The 20122-nt window shown below is 35.3% G+C and overlaps 1 long non-coding RNA gene across 1 annotated transcript in view; it reads left to right on the top strand.

Annotated features, from left to right (window-relative positions):
- The window catches only part of LOC141421662 (uncharacterized), a 111647-nt gene extending 93366 nt beyond the window's left edge, over nt 1–18281 (top strand). The window contains exon 4 of the long non-coding RNA XR_012446328.1: nt 12087–18281. This is a non-coding gene — a long non-coding RNA (uncharacterized lncRNA). The remainder of the gene's footprint in view (nt 1–12086) is intronic.
- Nucleotides 18282–20122: the final 1841 nt, after the last annotated feature.

Below are 20122 nucleotides of genomic sequence, written 5' to 3'. Positions count from 1 at the left end.
GGAGTAAGAACTAGGAATAGGCCTGAGTTATAGAGGCAGAAGTAAGTCACTTGGTGGAAATTTTGGCATTTGCTGCCCATTTATATTTTGGAGAGGAGCTCTAGGGGCATGCTAATTTGCAGTACTGCCTTAACACCCACCTCTGTGGGCAGCCAATAGACAGCTGCTGATGGTTTCCTTCAGCTATCTGTTAGCTGGAAGACACAAAAAGACTCAATTAAGGCAGTTTCCCTGAAAGCTGAAAGTCACCTGCAGTATCATTTCTGCTTTCATACGTTCAGGCTTGTTAGAACTTCCCCCACATCAGTTTCCTGTGCTGAGCCAGCATCAGCCGCCAAATGCCCAAGAGCCAACTACAACAAACGATTCTGTGAATTTGCAGTCTCTGAAATGCATGGCATATATTTATATGTGTACAAACATGTTTGGAGTTGTTATTAATTGGAATATACTTCCAAAGTTGATTCGGTTAATTCTTTCTGCGTTCATCAGAGATAAGTGATAGTAACCACTTTTTTTTTTAAGTATTGAGTAGAAAAACTTGCTTTGCAAGAGCAATTCGGCTAACATAAGGAGGTTAAGAGCCTAAATTTTAAAATTACTAAGGAGTTTAGACCACACTTCTATCTGATGGGTGGAGAGAGGTGAAAATTACAATACTAGATGCTGGAATAGTTCAAGAGTTAATGATTACCTGAGTGAATCGAATACCTGATCATGAAGGCAGATGCGTTAGATGTTTGAGACATCATTGTACTAAATGCTTGCTTTCTGCTGGAGTGATGCAAAGTTCAGCTGTTGTGCATTACTTCCTCATTAGCTACTACCCCAAAGAATCCAAAGTATCAAATGTTAGTGACAGAGAAAGGGGCCAGAGAATGGCTTCACAAACATAGGGAGAAAAATGAAACTCCATGTAGTCTTTCCAAAAGAAATGTATGATGAGTCACAGCAGCTTTAGAAGTTGTTCATTGGCCTTACAATGTTACCCAGCTTATCAGATTGAAAACAATGAACTTTTTATCGGGGATGGAAAAGCTATGTCAGTTATTTATTCTCTTTATATGAATAAGTAGATGTGACTCAACTGTTTCTAGAACTATAGATAGCCTGGTATGGGACAACAGTTGTAGGGAAAGAGTCCCTAAGTATGTAATCATTATCCATAATAAGTAATGCTACATTACTAATGCCACCAAAACTTGGTACATAAAGAATTTTGCAATGAAGAGTCCTGACTTCTAGATATTACCCACACAAAGCAATCAGTACTTTATTGATGAGACATCATAATATTTCATCTACTGATTTTTTTAAGAGAGGAAAACTCAATGTACTGAATCAACTAAAAAAGAATAAATACAGAAATTAACTCCTGGCACATCCTTTGTTCCAGGCCGTTATACACTGTATTACAATTGCCCCTACTGAATGGCTTCTAAAAGAATTTCTTGCATAATGGCATTTTAGTCATTACCGTAATGTCAACAAACAAGGCAGATTAATGCTTCCAGTCCTGAGCTGTCTTGCACTCTGCTTATTAGAATTGTAGTCAGATCTTCATTAGAATGAATGACATCTGATTCCATAAGGCGGTCACAACAGAGGCACCTTTTTGCTATGTTGTCACCCTGCAGATGACAATGTAGGCCATTATGAATGACACTCCACAATTCGTTACTTCCTGCCTCAAATTGTAGTTAATCTTTCATCCAAACTGTACACATGTGCAGCTTTATAAGTGGCCTATCACAGCAAGTACCAGTAATGCTGCAAGCACATGGAGACTGACAGAAGGTAAATTGCTTGTCAGGAGGTCTGTATTTCAATTCACAGCATATTCCAAACACGTCGTGGTGAAAGCACGCCACAACAGCTGCTTTCATTGCTAACTATTTTTGATGTAAATGTCAATAAAGCTCCAGGCCCTTTCATATTTTTGGCCAAGAATGTCCATCTTTCTCTATGCAGGCTGGCAGGTGGAGTTCCATTTATCTACTCTTAGGAACATGTCCTATAATAATGATTGTCTCTGGAGGCCGTTTAGAGTGATTGAGAGCAGTGATTGGGACAATAGGCTGCTGAATTTCATTGCTGGAGTGGGTTGACAGGTGACTGCTTTTATATCCTCTCATCTGGTGGAGAAGGAAATAAAATACACACTTCCATCTACTCCACAGGCAATCCCCTCCAGGTTGAAGATCTAACCTATAGTTCACTCCATTCATAGGAAAAAAATGAGAGCCATGTTTATTTAACAACCTGAGATTCCCCAGCAAGTCTAGGGTTTTTAAACAGACAGCAGTGGCATTTATTTTCTGTAGGATTACAGATAGAAGAATTAACCAAATAGTTTTGAATAGGATGTGTATGCCTTTGAGGACCTTCCTCCTCCTCCCAGCAAATGTCCCTTTTGGGATACCAGCTGTTCACACTATATAACAAACTCTCTCTTTTAACTAATGCTCTGAGAAAGATGACTGAAGCTTGACCTTTCGTAGCTGAAAACTAGCAGATGTATTAAAAATCAATTCAAGGACGTCACTTTTGATCATATTTGCATTCAAGTATGTCATTAGGTTACAGCAATGACTAAGACCTTTTTCAACATAGAATAAAATCTCATACTGTAATTCACAACATGTATTGAACATTGACTAGTAGGCAAGGTATTATACACTACAGTTAGGGATACAAAGTAGATTAGACAAATACCTGCGAAGAGGCAGCCTTTTAGAATAATCTAGAATGAAGAAAGTATTAGCATTATTTATGATTTATATTCTTCATTTGATTTTCTTCTTGTGTATTATTTGTAATGTATAATATAGTACTACTAATAAAATTTATAATGGATATTAGGAGCACATATATACTTTTCTAGTTGGTATGAGTATGAAATTTAAAAGTTTGGGTATAATGCTCTCGAGAAAGATAGGTGGGCTTTAGTTAGATGGATCCATTTTTCAGTTCAAAGGCTTACTAGCCTTTGGAGGGCTAAGTAACTTAAACTTTATTAGCTTCAGTCTCTTCACATATTATCTAATAATAGCTAACATGTGTTGAGCATTTACTATGCATCAGATACTTCATTTGCATTATTTAATTTACTCCTTCCAAAAGTCCTTGGAATTGAGTGCCATTATTATCCCATCTTACATAGGGCAACATAACTTGGCTAGTAAATGGATCCAGGGCTGGAACACTTGAAGACTACTTCTAAAAACTGTACTTTAAATTACTGCTCTGCATAATCTTTAGTTTGATAATAATAATAATACCTTACAGCCTTAATGGGTACCTGACATTTAGTAATGTTGGATAAAAATTTATTCACTTCTCCCTGGAATTGAACCTGTGATAAGTATCAAAGGCAGCTATGGGAAACCAGAGATGGTGACAACTGACTCCCACTATGGGATCTGGGTGCTCTGCATAGTTGGGCTTGAAGGATGAACCAGAATTAGGTACTTCAAGGGAAATGTAAGCTGAGAGGACTGTGTAGTGCAGGAATCTGTAGTGCAGGAAAGCTGAGATGTACTACTCAAGGACCAGTGAACCATCTAGTGTCACACCAAGTAGTTATTTTTCATCTTAGTGGGACTTGGGTTTAAGGTTTGAAGATAAATCAATGTGGTCTTGAATTTCTCTTTTACCCATTAGTCATATAATTTATCCGATGCCCAATTTTCTTGGGAAGTAAACATTTTCTCAGGGTATGATAAAGATTAAGTACAATGATTTGGGATAGCTGTTAATGAATTCAGTATTGTTATACAAATACAAGGTCTGTATTAAAATTATGTACTTTATCAAGTCTAATGAGAAGTAAGCTTCTACAGTCAAAATCAAGTCAGTCTTAGAGTCATATCACATAGCATCTAGTACAGTGGTTTATGCCCAGTGAGTACTAAGGAATGTTGTGGTGAGTGGTGATGTCAGGTTAGATAAAGCTATATATCATCTTCCCACATTATAAAAAAAAACAAGTACAGTTTAAGGACTTATTACTCTATCAAATTATACGTTATGATTAAATACATAGTTGGGATTCTACTAGACCTCTCCAATGCTGTATATTTTTTTCTTCAGCAAAACATCCCCAAGCATTATGTGGTGGGAGTTTTGTGATTCCTGTCCCTAACAGTGTCCTAGGGGTGGAAAGCATCATGAGGCAGTGCTCTCCTAACCTAAGGAAGCAATCCTGAGGTCCCACCTCTGGGTCTTGGCAGACTTCTGAGGTGGCTACATGAGTAGCTAGGTATTGAGGTCACCCTGATGAAAAGGTCTGGTTTCCAGGGGGCTTTCGCTGTTTATTTGCTAGAAATTATGAAATTCATTTAATATATAATCACAGAATCTAGCTATATATCACATACATGCAAGGCATACAATTTTTTTCGGTACTGGTACTTGAACTTAGGGCCTCGCAGTTGCTAGGCAACCACTCTTCCGCTTGAGCCATGTCCCCAATTCAAAGGATACAATTTTCAAAATGGCAAAGAATATTTGAAAACTAACAGAGAAAGCTCTATCAGATAAATTCCAGTTAAAAAAAAAAAACCATGTAATACCATTGATATGCATTAAATGGTATTTAGGCAGTGCATGACCTTCTGTAACCACTACCCCATGGTGGTATCTTTTGTGGTCTTATTTTTATATTTTGCTTACTCAAACATGTACATATAAAATTATGAAGTAGTTTTTTGTATTCTGATTTTTTTTTTGCATAAATGAGCTGGGCATGGTAGAGTGTACGTGTAGTCCTAGCTACCCCAGAGGCTTAGTCAGAATGATAGCTTGAGCCTATGAATTTGAGGCCAGCCTGAACAACAGAATGAGACCCTATCTCAAAAAATTATTTCTGCATAAGTAGTATCATTCTAATTCTCACACTCTACTAAGTTTTTTTATTCCATTTTGCATATCCTTTTAAATTAACAATAAACAATTCCATTAAGTAGATACACCACATTTTTTTAAATCCATCTGTCTGCTGATAGCTGTCATACTCATTGTACAAGAAATCAGGCGTGCATGTTGGTTGTTGATGGGATATGTTTAATTTTTTGAGGAACTTCCATACTGTTTTCCATGATGGCTACCTACACCAATTTACATTCTGATCAACAGGATATAAGTGTTTCCTTTTTTCACATCTTCTCTGATACATGTCTTGTTGAAAATAACCATCTTAACAGGTGTGAGATAATGTCTTGTGCTTTTAATTTGTATCTCACTCATGATTAGCAGTGCTGAGCATTTTTTTCATACAACTCTTGGCAAATTTGTAAGTTTTCTTTTGAGAAATGTCTACTTGGGTCCATTAATAATTTTAAAAATCAGGTTATTTGTTCTCTTACTATTAAGTTATTCATATGTTCTTGATGTTAATTCCTTAACAGATGTGTAATTCACAAATATTTACTCTCATTTCATAGGTTGGCTTTTCACTCTAATGATTGTTTTCTTTGCTATGAAGAATATTTTCATGTAATCCTATTTGCACATTTTTGTTTTTATTGCCTGTGCTTTCAGTGTCATAGCCAAACAAAATTGCCCAGACCAATGTCACAGAGCTTTTCTTCTATCTATTCCTGCAGTAGTTGTACAGTTTGGGATCTTATATTTACTTATTTAATCCATTTGAATTTATTTTATGTATGGTATTAAATAATGGTCGAATTTCATTCTTCTACATATAGATATATGTGGTCTTATTGGACCATGGTGTGTTCTTGGCATCTTTTTCAAAAACCAATTTACTATAAATACATGGATTTAATTGTGGAGGCTCTATTCTTTTACATTGATCTATGTGTTATATCAGTAACATGCTGTTTTGGTTACTATAACTTTGTAGTAGATTTTGCTGTCAGGTAGTAAGATGTCTCCAGTTTTGATTATTTTGCTCACAATTGCTTTGGCTCCTTAGGGTCTTTTGTGGTCCTATACAATTGTTAGTATTGTTTTTCCTATTTCTATGAAAAACATCATTGGAATTTGACAGAAATTGTATTGAATCTTTAGATCACTTTGGGAAGTAAGGGCATTTTAACAATGATAATCCTTCCTGTCCATGAACACTGAACATCTTTCCATTTACTTTTCAGTTTCTTTCACTAATGTTTTCAGTGTCTATACACTGTTTACTTCTTTGCTTAAATCTATTCCTAAGTATTTTTTGCAGTTATTATAAACTGCATTGTTATTCTGATGCCTTTTTTGAATAGTTTGCTAGTAAATATGAACACTGTTGATTTTTATCTGTTTATATTTTGAAAATTGGTTTAACTTCTTTCCCATTTGGATGGCTTTATTTTTCTCTCTCCTTTCTTTCTTCCTTCCTTCCTTCCTTCTGTCCTCCCTCCCTCCCTTCTTCTATTTCCTTTCTCTTTCCATTCCCCTTGTTTTCCTTTCTCCTTCCCCCTTCCCCCTTCCCTTTGCCTTCTCTTTCTTTCCCTTCTCTTCCCTCCCTTCTCTTGATTTCTCTTTTCCTTTCAGTTTCCCTTTCCTTTCCCTTCCCTTCCGTCCCTTCCCTTCCTTCTTTTCCCTTCCTTCTCTTCCCTCTCCTTTCCCTAGGAAATCTAGAATTACAATGAAAAGAAGAGAGTGGACATCCCTGTCTTGTTCCCTATTGAACATAATGCTAGCTTGTGATGTATAGCATTTATTATGTTGGAATACATTTCTTCTATACCTAATTTGTTAAGAGTTTTTGTCACAAAAAGTATTAAATTTTGTCAAATGATTTTCTGTATCCATTCAGAAAATCACATAGTTTTTATATTCTATTCTGTTAATATGATATATCTTATTTATTGATATCATATGTTGATATCATATCCTTGTACCCCAGGGATAAATCCCACTGGGTAATGATGAATTGTTCTTTTTAATGTTCTGTTGAATTTTGTTTCCCATATTTTGTTCAGGATTTTTGCATCAGTGTTCATGAGAGTTATTGATCTGTTCATCAGGGATTTTTTTTCTTATAGTGCTCTTGTATTCTTGCTTTCTTCCTAACAATGTGAGTTATCATCTGATATAATTTCTTTAGTTCAATACAGCTTTATTCCACCAACTTTTTTTCTCTTTTGTCTTTTTTGGTGGTACTGGGAATTGAATTTAGGGACTTGAACTTACTAGGCAAGTGCTCTACCACTTGAGCCAACTTCTTTATATAGATATAATTTCAAATTTATTGCTTATATATGAATTATAGCTTAAAATACATAATTTATACATTATATACAAATTGTGTATAAATTATTTTATGCAATTTAAAATCATTTAAGGGCAGAAGGGGGAGAAATATGCATTCCCACTTTTTTTATAAGTGCATGATCTTTATCATGAGATTTTGGGGGTGCATATGTGAATCGGAATTACTGTCTGGGTAACTTGCTTTTAGTCTAAAGAATTTCTTTCAATAATTTTTTTGTAGGATGAGTGTGCTAGAATTAAATACCTACATTTTTATTGTTGTGTGTGAACTGGGGCATGATCTTATGGTTTTACATTTACCAGGAAAACACTCTACCTCTTGACCCACCCCTCCAGTCCTAAATATCTGTGTTTATTTAAAGTGTCTCTTAAAGGTTTGATTTTCTGGATATACAATTTTTAGTCAACAGGTTTTGCTTTTTCTCCCCCAGCATTATGAATATGTCATTCCAGTGCCTCCTGTCCCCCATTGTTTTTGGTGGAATATCTGCTGTTTAACTCAATAAAATTTCCTTTTACATTCCTTGAGTCAATTTTCTCTTGTTGCTTTCAATATTTTCTTTTTGTCTTTGAGTGTACAAGTAAGGACAACAATATACTTCTTTCAGGGCATTGCTTTTGCTCTACACCTGTTTCACTGAATTGGGGTGGAAGCTCTTGTCTTTGCCTACCTCCCCTGGCATGGAACCTCTTAATGAGCTGAGACAATAGCTATCAGGACCCAGTATTTGTTCTGCTTATATCTGAAGAAGAGCTTTTGACCTGCAAGTAGGGGCTAGGTAGAGGAAGAAGTCTCAAATATTTCAGCTACACTTGTCTAGTCTACAGTTTTTGCAAGATGAAATATAAGGAATAAAAAATCCTCATGTTCTGCCTCTTCTGAGAAAAAATTATTTCCCTAGAGTGGGAGATTGTTAGAGAAACCCAATTCTTGGCTACATTAGTCCAGAGAACAGATTCTCTCATTTTGATTCCATACTCTCATTGATTATATTGATATTTAGCAGATTTTCTTCTATATTTTTCTCCATTTCCTAGTACCATTAAGATAATTTCTAGGGAGTAAAAATTATTGCATTGTTTACATAATTCTCTTACCATTTGTGGTTATTTTGCTGTAGAGAGTCCATGGAGCATTTTACACTGCCATTCTTTTAGGTGTTTCTAGATATCATTTTAATAAAAAAAAGCAAGGTGATTCAGAAAAAAATGTACTAAATATGTTCATAAATCAGTTTTAGAACATTTACATCACCCTGGAAAGTTCTATTATGCCCTTATTTTTGACATTTCACTTTTCCCTGCCTCAAGCAACCACCATGCTTTTTTCTGTCTCTATAAATTCATTCTGACTGTCCCTAAATTTCCTTTAAATTTAACCCATAATGTATTATTCTACTGGATTCATAAGATGAAATAGAATTATATGCTCCTTGAACAATTAGTAGAAAACATATGTGAAACTTCTTGGGTAAGATATATGTGTGTGTGTGTTTGTGTGTATCTTCTATCTCTGCCTCCTGTGTAGCTGTGATTACAGGCATAAACCACCATGCCTAGAATGTTCTTTTTTTCCAGGCTGGCCTTGAATCATTATCCTCCTATTTCTACCTTCCATGTAGTTGATATAACAGGCATGAGCCAGCACATTCAGCCCAATATACATTTTCTAATGGATAAGCCTTATTGATTCAATTTCTTTCCTGGTCATAAGATTGTGCTTTTATCCGTGAGTTAGATAATAATTCTTCAAACAAGTTCCATACTTTTTCCACATTTTCTTGTTGTACTCTACTGTCTAGAACTTTTGGTATAATAGAATAAGAGTTATGATGAGTTAATTTTGTTCACTAACTATGCTATCAAATTTTGAATACCATTTCTCCACCATTATTCATATTCTCTTACTCTAGACATCCCATAGTATATTTGTTGGATCTTTCCAAACTCATGATACATCTTCTTTTCATGTTTTAATGTCATTATTCTCCCTGAGAAGCTTTATGGGTCATTTCCTCAGTTTTCTCCTCTTCAACCATTCCCAATAAATGTTGATGAAGTTTATTGATATTTCTTTTATCTCAAATATGTTTAATTAGTTCTCTTCCATACTTACTCATTTTTGTTTTAATTTCTACCAATTTTACTTTCAGGATATCAGATTATTTTAAACGAGTGGTCAACCTTTGCCTACCTCTTTTAAAATTCTATGTGTTTGAAAGTCCAAAGTCCTTTATAAAGTTGCTACTATTATTTTTATTAATGTGGCATAATTTTCTCCCCAGGTCATATTTATGTGGGCTGTCTTTTAAAGCATGATTTTTAATTAAAATATTGGTTTAAATTATTTTTTACATTTTTCTTGAGTTGGCAATTGTGATCCCTCTTTCTCTACACAGATTTTTTTTTTTTCTGCAGTGGTTTTGTGGTATTTCCATTTAGCTTCTGAGATCCCAGTCCATACTTACAACTAATAATGGCTGTCTGGTGTTTCTACTTTATGTCAACATTGGATACAACAAATTTCCATTTAATACATTAGTAACATGGCTTATCTGCTGTTATCAATGTTGTCAAACTATAAGTCTTCATGTATAAACAATGGTTCTAGTTAATGGTAAATTGCAGCTTCTTCACTCTTACCCTTTTGGCCTTTGCTTATGGGTAGGAAGACTTCACCCAACTGTTTGATTTTGAATAGTGAGCTTTGCTTTAGTTCCTTCTCTCATGTGATCCACTATCGTTTCTTACTAAATACGAAGCAAAAGTCTTAGCCAAATATCACTTGTTCTAAAACTAGACCCCACAAATCCTTTACCCCCACCTGCTGTTTCCTGTTATTTTTTCATTGACGGCCTACAGAATTACCTTATTTTAAGAGAAATGGTTCAAAAAATGCTATGTGTTTTTTTGTTACTATTAGCCATTTATATGATGTGACTAGGTATTTAAAGAGTGAGTTTTAAATATCTTTTAAAGATTTTAACAATTTCATTAAGGTATAATTTACATACTATAAAATTCACCTATTTTATATGTACAGTTTGTGAGTTTTTGATAAATTTATGTAGCTGTGCAATTATCACCATGATACAGTTTTATAACATTTCCATTGCCCCCCAAAGTTGTCTCATGCCTCATTGAATTTCTTTTTGTTCCTATCACTTCACCAAATAGGTACTGACTTATTTCTGTCTCTTAGATTTTAAAAAAGTTGCATGATAATGAAAAAAATTTAGGAAGCAGTCCTTGGGTCTGGCATTTTTCACTTAGTGTAATGTTTTGGGGGTTAACCAATTTTTTCAGTGTGTGTCAAATTTGTTATTTTTAAATTATAGGTTCCATTGTAATAGATAAATCATGTCATGTTTATATCCTATCTAGTTGATGGATATTTGGATTGTTTCCATTTTTGACTGTTACAAATAATGCTTTTGTGTACATTCTTATTCAAATCTTTGTGTGAATTCATTTACACTTTCATTCTCTTGGATAAATATCTAGGAATAGAATTTTTGCCTCTTATGAAAAGTACATGGTAAGTTTAAGAAAAATTTAAACTGTTTTGCTTAAGTAGCTTCACTATTTTACATCCCCATCAGCAATGTATGAGGATTCCTGTTTTTCTATATCCTCCATTACATTTGTTATTGTATGTCATTGCTCATAGCCTTTCTAGTAGGCATTAAAAGGTGTCTCATTAATGATAAGTAATGATGTTGAGAATCTTTTCATGTGATTATGTATCTGTGTATCTTTGAAGTAGCTATTCAACTGTTTTGCCCATTTAAAAGATTAGATTGTTTATCTGTCTTATAAGTACAGTACCATCTTGATTGGGAAGCTCTTGTTGTTTTTCTAATAACATATTTTCCCAGCTAAATTATGCATACTATTTTCTCCAAGATAAATTGATTACATTTTTCCTTCTCTAGGAGTTCTGTCCTCTTCCATAGATAAATACATCCACTGAAACTCTGGAATATATCAAGTAGTAAATCTGAGTGTGTTCATCAAATATGGTATGCTGATTTTGCCAGTAAATTTTTTGTTGAAAGACCCTGGTCTATTACTCATTTTTGAAGTACAAAATTGGATAGATGTACACTGCTTCCAAAGAGAATCCTGAACCAATTTTAAATTTAATTTGTTGTATTTTTTTCTACCCATATGGCAAGCTAATGAGCCAGGTAGTTAACTTCAAACCACAGAAATCCTAAAGTGAGGTAACAATTATAAAAAGCAAAAGGACCCTGGTTAATGCTAGTGTCAAATGGAAAATAATAGTGTTGGCAACATCAAATTTTATCCAAGTATTTAGATCTCTATTTGACCTCAAGGTCTGGATTCCCAAGGCCCAGTTCATTACTACATTTCACTTCTTTTTCTTTTTTGCCTTTTACAGTTGAATAATTTTTAATACATCCAGAGTTATACATCTTTATCACAATCAAATTTGTATCTTACTTACCCCCAAAGAGACCCTGTTCCCTTAGTTATCATTCACAACTTCTCCACTCCTCACAGCCAAGGAAACTACTGTGTATTTTGTTTCTATGGATTTGGCTATTCTGGGTATTTCATATTAATGGAATTATACAATGTGATCCTTTGTGACTGGATGTTTCACTTGCAGCCATTATTCATGTTCCAACTTTGGACTGGGCACACATTTTCTTTTCTTTTGGATGTGTACTCCTGGGACCTATGGTAACTATGTTATCCACTGCAGGAACTGCCAGAATGCCTCCCAAAATAGTTTGCATTTTATATTTCCAACAATGTATGAAAGTTCCAGTTTCTTCAAGACTCTTATCAATATGACTCAATTTTTTGCCAATTTAAAATTTTTTCAGGGGATTCCAAGATGGTGACTACAGGGAGGAAGCAGAAAGCGTGCTTCCTAAAGTAAAATCTTGGAGAGATGCTGGAGATACACCTTACAGGAAAAACCACTGAGAAGAGGCAAAACTCCAACTCCTCTGACTCCTCCACACCTCCAGCCCACACATAGCATCCCCACTCCACGTTAAACAGAGAAACCAGGAGGGCTCCCGTGCTGACAGACACCAGCTCTTACCGGCTCCAGAGAAGCAGACCACCAGGTGAGCTAAGCAGCATGTGGTACTCCCACAACAACCCTGGGCCAGCAAAGAGGGTGAGGCACCCTGAACGCTGAAGTGGGGGAGGGGCAATCCCTTATGGAACTGCAGATAAACAAGCCAGCTGGAGAAGGCAGGAGTAGCAGCACCCACCCAGCAACTTTGGAGCTGGAAGGCTTGTAAAAGTGGCTGTGTGAGAAAAGTCCCACTGGAGAGGGGGGAAGGGATACTTCCCACATGAACTGTAAATAAACACGCTGGCCAGAGAAGGTGGGTGTACCACCACCTCCCCCAGTGTGCTTAGAGAGGGGAAAACTTGTAACAGCGGCAGTCATGCCCAGAACTTTAAATAAACAAAGCCTGTTGGGCTAGGTGAGTGTTAAGCTCACTCCTGAGATCTGTAATCAATAAAGCCTCCAGCAACAGCTGGCTGACAGCAGTGGGCAGGTGAGCCAAAGCCTCAGATATACATTCACAGAACTGTCTCCACACCCTTTTTTTTTCTTTTTTCCTTTTCTCTTCCTTTGATGAGACAACAACTAAACTACAACCTCATGCTGAAAGACTTACTGAAACTGTACTGCATTTGCACTTGGGATATTTTGTTGTGTATTCTTTGTTTTGTTTTGTTTTGTTTCCCCTTTGATGAGAAAATGACAGAATTACTTCTGAGACACCATCTCCAGGATTGAAGGCTGAAGGACTAACACCAAAATTATTAAGACTGAAACTTTATTGCATTTGAACTTGGGAATTTTCTTTTTTCTTAATCCTCTTCCTGTCTCTTGAATGCCTATCTAGCTTACTGTTGATTAGTACACTATCTCTCCCTGTTTATTTCTTTGGCACTGTATAAACACTGAAGTTAAACAAAGAACATGATTAATAAAGAGATAAATGAACTCAGGATGAAAAATAGACAATATTAAAGAGGAAGTGACTCAGGATATGGAAAGCCTCAGAAAAAAGAACAAAACAGAAATGCAAAACAAAATGGAAGGCCAATCCAGCAGAATAGAGCAAGCAGAAGACAGAATCTCAGAACTCAAAGATGAAATGGTAAAGGAAAAAACCAAAGAACTATTATTTAAACAATGCAAGAAGTCACTGACTCCATCAAAAGACCAAACCTGAGAATCATAGGCATTGAAGAAGGAGAGGAGGTACAAGCAAAGAGAATGTGTAATATATTCAACAAAATAATTACAGAAAACTTCCCAAATCTAGAGGAATCTATGCCCCTACAGGTGCACAAGGCCTCCAGAACACCAAACAGACCTGATCAAAATAGAACTACCCACGGCATATTATCATTAAAACAACAAGTTCAGAAACTAAGGAAAGAAGAAGCCTGTAAGAGAGAAAAATCAAATACATACAAAGGTAAACCCATCAAAATCACAGCAGACTTCTCAACAGAAACATTAAAAGCAAGAAGAGATTGGGGTGAGGTCTTCCAGGCACTGAATGAAAATAACTTCAACCATAAGATACTCTACCCTGCAAAACTATCATTCAAAATAGATGGAGCAATAAAAATCTTCAGTGATAAGCAGAAACTAAAACAATATGTGACCACAAAGCCACCACTACAAAAGATTCTTCAAGGGATTCTGCACACAGAAAGTAAAACCCAACATAGCCATGAAAGGGCAGGCAGTACCAAACTACAGGAAAAGAAAAAGCAAGAAAGTAGAGAGTAACATTGATTTAGGTACACACAATCAAACCTTCAAACAACTAAGACAACTAAATGACTGGAATCACCACATACCTATCAGTACTAACACTTAATGTTAATGGACTTAATTCCCCCATCAAAAGGCACCGTTTGATGAACTGGATTAAAAAGGAAGACCCAACAATTTGTTGCTTACAGGAGACCCATCTCACCAATAGAAATAAGCATAGGCTTAGGATGAAAGGCTGGAAGAAGATTTACCAAGACAATGTCCCCCACAAACAGGCAGGAGTAGCAATACTTATCTCTGATAAAGTAGACTTCAAACCTACATTGATCAAATGAGATAAAGAAGGACATCCCATACTAATAAAAGTGGAAATAGACCAAAAGAAAATAACAATTATCAACCTATATGCACCCAGTGTCAACGTGCCCAATTTCATCAAACATACCCTGAAGGACATAAAAGCATATATTAACTCCAACACAGCGGTCATGGGAGACTTTAACACCCCATTTATCATCAATAGATAGGTCATCCAAGCAAAAAATCAATAAATAAATCCTAGATCTAAAATATACCATAGATTAAAAAGACCTAGTTGATGTCTGCAGAACATTTCATCGAACTTCTACACAATATACATTCTTCTCAGCAGCCCACGGAACTTTCTCCAAAATAGATCATATCCTAGGGCACAAAGCAAGCCTCAGCAAATATAAGAAAATGGAAATTATACCATGCATACTATCTGATCACAATGCAATAAAACTAGAACTCAATAACAAAAATAAAGACAAAAAACATGCAAACAGCTGGAAACTGAATAACTCATTGCTTAATGAACAATGGGTCATTGATGAAATAAAAGAGGATATTAAAAAGTTCCTGGAAGTCAATGAAAATGAAAACACAGTCTACCAGAACCTATAGGACACAGCAAAGGCAGTCCTGAGAGGAAAGTTTATAGCCATGAGTGCATATATTAAAAAGACTGAAAGATCCCAATTCAATGACTTAATGATACATCTCAAACTCCTAGAAAAACAAGAACAAGCAAATCCCAAAACAAAGAGAAGGAGAGAAATAATAATAAGAGCTGAAATCAATGAAATAGAAACCAAAAAAAAAAAATAAATATACAAAGAATTAATGAAAGAAAAAGCTGGTTCTTTGAAAAAATAATAAGATCGATAGACCCCTGGCAAACTTGACTAAAATGAGGAGAGAAAAATCCCAAATTAGTAGAATCAGAAATGCAAAAGGGGAGATAACAAGAAACACCATCGAAGTCCAGGAAATCATCAGAGACTACTTTGAGAACCTATATTCAAATAAATTCAAAAATCTTAAAGAAATGGACAGATTTCTAGATACATATGATCATCCAAAACTGAACCAAGAGGACATTAATCACCTGAATAGATCTATAACACAAAATTAAATTGAAGCAGCAATCAAGAGTCTCCCTAAAAAGAAAAGTCCAGGACCTGATGGATTCTCTGCTGAATTCTATCAGACCTGTAAAGAAAAACTAATACCAACCCTCCTTAAACTGTTCCATGAAATAGAAAGGGAAGGAAAACTGCCAAACACATTTTATGAAGCCAGTATTACACTTATCCCAAAACCAGGCAAAGACACCTCCAAAAAGGAGAACTATAGGCCAATCTTCATAATGAACATTGATGCAAAAATCCTCAATAAAATAATGGCAAACCAAATTCAACAACACATCAAAAAGATCGTTCACCATGACCAAGTAGGCTCCATCCCAGGGATGCAGGGGTGGTTCAACATATGGAAATCAATAAATGTAATAAACCACATTAACAGAAGCAAAGACAAAAACTACTTGATCATCTCAGTAGATGCAGAAAAAGCCTTTGATAAGATCCAACACCATTTCATGATAAAAGCTCTAAGAAAGCTAGAAATAGAAGGAAAATACCTCAACATTATAAAAGCTATAGATGGCAAACCTACAGCCAGCATTATACCTAATGGAGAAAAACTGAAACCATTCCCTCTAAAATCAGGAACAAGATAAGGATGTGCTCTATCTCCACTCCTATTCTACACAGTACTGGAATTCCTAGCCAGAGCAATTAGGCAAGAAGAAGGAATAAGAGGAATACAAATAGGTAAAGAAACTCAAAATATCCCTATTTGCAGATGATATGATCCAAATGTTAAAGACCCAAAAAACTACTCAAAAGCTCCTAGACACCATCAATAGCTATAGCAAGGTAACAGGATTTAAAATCAACATAGAAAAATCATTAGCATTTCTATACACTAATAATGAACAAACTGAGAAAGAATATATGAAAACAATTCCATTTACAATAGCCTCAAAAAAAATCAAATACCTAGGTGCAAACTTAACAAAAGATGTAAACGACCTGTACAAGGAAAACTATAAACTTCTGAAGAAAGAGATTGAGGAAGACAATAGAAAGTGGAGAGATCTCCCATGCTCATGGATTGGTAGAATAAACATAGTAAAAATGTCTAAAAAGTAATCTACATGTTTAATGCAATTCCCATCAAAATTCCAATGACATTCATTAAAGAGATAGAAAAATCTACTGTGAAATTTATATGGAAACACAGAAAGCCACGAATAGCCAAGGCAATATTCTGTCAAAAGAACAATGCAGGAGGTATCACAATACCTGACTTCAAACTATATTACAAAGCAGTAGCAATAAAAACAGCATGGTACTGGCACAAAAACAGACATGAAGACCAGTGGAACAGAATAAGAGGACCCAGATATGAAGCCACACAACTATAACCAACTTATCTTTGACAAAGGCGCTAAAAATATATGATGGAGAAAAGACAGCCTCTTCAACAAAAACTGCTGGGAAAACTGGTTAGCAGTCTGCAAAAAACTGAAACTAGATCCATGTTTATCATCCTATACCAATATTAACTCAAAATGGATCAAGGATCTTAATATCAGACCCCAATCTCTAAAGTTGGCATGGGAAAGAGTAGGAAATACCTTGGAATTAATAGGTACAGGCAGAACATTCTCAATGGAACCCCAGCAGCTCAGCAACTAAGAGATAGCATAGATAAATGGGACTTCATAAAACTAAAAAACTTCTGCTCGACAAAAGAAATGGTCTCTAAACTGAAGAGACCACCCACAGAGTGGGAGAAAATATTTGCCAGCTACACATCAGACAGAGGACTGATAACCAGAATATATAGGGAACTCAAAAAACTAAATTCTCCCAAAATTAATGAACCAATAAAGTAATGAGCAAGTGAACTAAACAGAACTTTCTCAAAAGAAGAAATTCAAATGGCCAAAAAGCACATGAAAAAATGTTCACCATCCCTAGCAATAAAGGAAATGCAAATTAAAACCACACTAAGATTCCACTTCACCCCTGTTGAAATAGCCATCATTAGCAACACCACCACCAACAGGTGTTGGCGAGGATGCAGGGAAAAAGGAACCCTCTTACACTGTTGGTGGGAATGTAAACTAGTACAACCACTCTGGAAAAAAATTTGGAGGCTACTTAAAAAGCTAAACATTGATCTACCATATGATCCAGCAATACCACTCTTGGGGATATACCCAAAAGACTGTGACACAGGTTACTCCAGAGGCACCTGCACACCCAAGTTTATTGCAGCACTATTCACAACAGCCAAGTTATGGAAACAGCCAAGATGCCCCACTATTCATGAATGGATTAAGAAAATGTGGTATTTAAAACACAATGGAATTTTATGCAGCCATGAAGAAGAATGAAATTTTATCATTTGCAGGTAAATGGTTGGAACTGGAGAACATCATTCTGAGTGAGGTTAGCCTGGCACAAAAGTCCAAAAATCGTATGTTCTCCCTCATATGCGGACATTAGATCAAGGGCAAACACAACAAGGGGATTGGACTTTGATCACATGATAAAGCAAGAACACACAAGGAAGGTATGAGGATAGGTAAAACACCCAAAAAACTAGATAGCATTTGTTGCCCTCAATGCAGAGAAACTAAAGCAGATACTTTAAAGCAACTGAGGCCAATAGGAGAAGGGGACCAGGAACTAGAGAAAAGGTTAGTTCAAGAAGAATTAACTTAGAAGGTAACACACATGTACAGGAAAGCAATGCGAGTTAACTCCCTGTATAGCTATCCTTATCTCAGTTGGCAAAAACCCTTGGTCCTTCCTATCATTGCTTTTACTCTCTCTTCAACAAAATTAGAGATAAGGGCAAAATAGTTTCTGCCTGGTAGTGCGGGGTTGGGGGGTAAGGAAGGGAGCAGGGGGAACAGGGAGGAGGCGGGGGGAAGGGGGGAGAAATGACCCAACATTGTATGCGCATATGAATATAATAAAAAATAAATAGATAAAGTAAATCCTAAAGAAAATCTTAAAAAAATTTTTTTTCACTTCCAATATCTATTTTTCTTTGCTGCTTATACTTTTAATGTCATATAGAAAATATAATAGCCCAATCTAAGATTACAAAAACTTATGCCTATGTTTTCTTATGAGAATATTATTGTTTTAGTTCTTACATTTAAGTTTTTGACCCATTTTTGTTTTGTTGGTCTTCAGTATATAATGTGAGGTAAGATTCCCTTTCATTATTTTTATGTGGATATCCACTTGTCAGTACTGTTCTTTGCTCATTTAATTGCCTTAGCACCATTGTTGAAAGTCAATTTGACTATAATATAAGCAGGGGTTGTGGAATTTTAAATTGCCATTCTTATCATAGCAAGAAGTGGGAAATACTCTTGAATGAGCTTAATCCAGTCATCTGTCTATGAGATGGATCCCTCTATTTCAATAGGGTATCATCTAATGACTTTGTTTTGGTCTAAATGACTTTTTGTGCAATGTGAAAACTTTGTATACAGTGTTAGTAAAAACCCAGCCATCCTTAGTTAATGATGTGTAGTGTTCGAACAAGGCACCAAAGCTAGTTAATGCCATAAACATGAGGTCTGTTGAACACTTGGGATGAAGGACAAGGGTATATATCCTTACTTCCCCAAGTGATAACACAACTGTCATTCAGAATCTGTGTCTTTCTTTGTTTCAAAACCTTGGAGCATATGGCATTTGTATCCCAGATGTTATAGAATCCCTTTTAAAGCTTAGATCTGTAGCCTTTTCCTCAGTATGAAACAGTCTAATTTATTATTACAAAGAAATATACATGCAGAAACATTGATTATACTCTCTGTAAAGCAATAACAATTGGCAAAAATTTTGAATAAAGAGTTTATAAAACTTTTAACTTTTTTCTTTACCTACTTCTAAACAAATCATATTTTGTTATAAATGAAAAACAAATTTTATCATAGTTATGCTTATGGTTTTTGTACTTACTCTTCTATTTAAGATATGTAAATGTTAATAGTAATTTCTTTTTTATTTAGTTTTCTCATTCTTTGTAAGAAATTAATAACATTAATGAGATTCAGTGTCATTATTGTTATTAGTTTGCCCATATCAAATCCAACCTTTTTCCCATCCCAACCCTACACCCAAATCTCTAGCACTATTCAACTTTCAGTTCAAACTTTTTAGCTTCTACATATGAGAGAGTACAAATAGTATTTGTCTTTCTGTGTCTGGAAATAATATCCTCTAGTTCCTTGCATTTTGCAGCTTTTGGCAGGAATTCATTTTTATTTATGTTTGGATAAATACTCTGTTGTGTACTATATTTTCTTTACTCATTCATCTGTTGATGAATGAGACCAATTCCATAACTTAGTTATTGTGAATAGTACTGCCATAAATAAAAGAGTTCTAGTATCTCTTGTTATACCAATTTTACTTCCTTTGGACATACATCCATGAGTGGAATAGCTGTTAGCTTTCTTTATTTCTTCTATTGAGAAGCAACTGTTCAGAGCATTTGCCCATTTTCTAAATGTATTACTTGTATTTTTGTGTATTTTGAGTTTCTTTACCTATCTGTCAAATGACTAGTTGGAAAATAATTTTTTCTTATTCTGTAGGTTGTTTCTTCACTGTTGACTATTTGCTTTTCTGTTCAGAAGCTTTTTGGCTTGATGTTATCCCACTTGTTAATTTTTGGTTTTGTTTACTATGCTGT

Source organism: Castor canadensis, chromosome 3 (assembly GCF_047511655.1).
Source record: "Castor canadensis chromosome 3, mCasCan1.hap1v2, whole genome shotgun sequence".
NCBI lineage: Eukaryota > Metazoa > Chordata > Mammalia > Rodentia > Castoridae > Castor > Castor canadensis.
Note: the sequence above shows the minus strand (reverse complement) of the source record. Positions and strands in the feature narration are given on the sequence as shown.